Source organism: Pygocentrus nattereri, chromosome 10 (genome assembly GCF_015220715.1).
Source record: "Pygocentrus nattereri isolate fPygNat1 chromosome 10, fPygNat1.pri, whole genome shotgun sequence".
NCBI lineage: Eukaryota > Metazoa > Chordata > Actinopteri > Characiformes > Serrasalmidae > Pygocentrus > Pygocentrus nattereri.
The window spans coordinates 221,326-223,398 of record NC_051220.1 but is presented as its reverse complement, the minus strand read 5'-3'; positions in this window follow the sequence as shown (position 1 = coordinate 223,398).

Here is a 2,073-nt window from a genome sequence, read left to right as displayed (position 1 = left end):
AATTAAGTTGGTCCACGGGGAGAGCCGGTGTCATTTCTACTTGGCATCAGCGCTCTGGCACTGGCAGTGAGGCTGGCACCGGTGTGGCTCCAAGGGAAGGCGAGGGAGGCAGATTTGAGGCGAGAGATAAGTAGGAGACATGTAACGGATTTGGCTCTCGCCAAAGCGCTTTGGCATGTCTCTCTCCACATCTCTCCGCCTCTCTGGTCTCTCTCAATCTCTCTCTGTCAGCCTCTCTCTCTCTCTGGTGTGGTTCTGTAAGTACACCGATGCGTTCCCCCCGTCTGGCCCACCGAGAGCAGGTACAACATGTCTTAATAGAGTTAGCACTAATGCCAGTGGGGAGCCCCTCTGATCAATTAAAGGAAGCCATAAATTAAAGTATCGATAAATAAAAAGCGATTATGAAGCATTCAGGAGTGAGAGCGGGAGCTTAATGGACAATCTGCATTTTTTTTGTCGTTCACAGGAACAGCTGCCGAGGGAAGAAATGATTTCTGCGGAAATGGCTCCCCTTAAAAGCCATTAGCCACTTGAAACCAAATAGCGGGGACAAGCGCAGAGGACAGCACATATTCTTGCACGGACCAGATTAAACATCTGCTGGAAATACAATCGCCCGGCGCGAAATGAATCACGCTTGTCCCCGACGAACGCAAGAGTGACACGGCAAAACATTTACCCATAATGGCTTCCTCTCTGAATGAGAGCCATTATCATGAAAAACTGAATTTTCTTCCTCTTTTAAACAAAAGAGAGGCAGCATCATCAGTTCCAAAGCCCAATTCCAAAAAAACTTAAGCTAAAACAGTAAAAAACAACAGACAGCAATGATTTGAAAATCGTTTTGACCTCTATTCCATCGAAAACACTACAAAGACATACTAATTCACTTTTTTTGTATATATACATATAATTTTATTTGATGTGTTCCAAAATGTGTTCCAAAAAAGCTGGAACAGGAACGCATTTTCCATGTGTTACATCACCGATTGTTGCACCTGTGAAAGTTCTTGTTCTTCTTTTCTTCAAAATGAGCCACATGCTTTCAATGGGAGAACAGGTCTGGACTGCAAGCAGGCCAGTCAGGCACCTGTGATCTCTAACAACAACAGGCATCCCTAAGTAATGTTGCTCTTAAACTGTTGGACCATTCACTCACAGGAGTGCCTGAACCTTTTGGAAACGCTTCTATTACAACCCCAATTTGGGAAGTTGGGGCGTTGTGTAAAACATCAATAAAAACAGAATACGATGATTTGCAAATCCTTTTCAACCGATATTCAATTAAATACACTACAAAGACGAGATATTTAATGTTCAAACGGATAAACTTTATTGTTTTTTTAAATATTCACTCATTTTGAATTTAATGCCTGCAGCACGGTCCAGAGAAGTTGGGACAGGGGCGTGTTTCCCACTGAGTTACATCACCTTTCCTTTAACACTCAATCAGCGTTTGGGAACTGAGGACACTGATTGTTGAAGCTTTGTAGGTGGAATTCTTTCCCATTCCTGCTTGATGTCCAGCTTCAGCTGCTCAGCAGTCCGGGGGTCTCCGCTGTCGTATTTTGTGCTTCATAATGCGCCACACATTTTCAATGGGAGACGGTCTGGACTGCAGGCAGGTCAGTCTAGTACCCGCACTCTTTTACTACGAAGCCACGCTGTTGTAACACGTGCAGAATGTGGCTCGGCATCGTCTTGCTGAAATAAGCAGGACGTCCCTGAAAAAGACGCTGCTTGGATGGCAGCAGATGTTGCTCCAAAACCTGTATGGACCTTTCAGCATTAATGGGCCTTCACAGATGTGCAGGTTACCCCTGCCATGGGCACTAACACCCCCCCACACCATCAGAGATGCTGGCTTTTGAACTTTGCACTGAAAACAATCCGGACAGTCCTTTTCCTCTTTGGCCCGGAGGACACGACGTCCATGATTTCCAGAAACAGTGTGAAATGTGGACGCGTCAGACCACAGGACACTTTTCCACTCTGCGTCAGTCCATCTCAGATGAGCTCGGCCCAGAGAAGCCGGCGGCGTTTCTGGGTGGTGTTGATATCTGGCTTCGC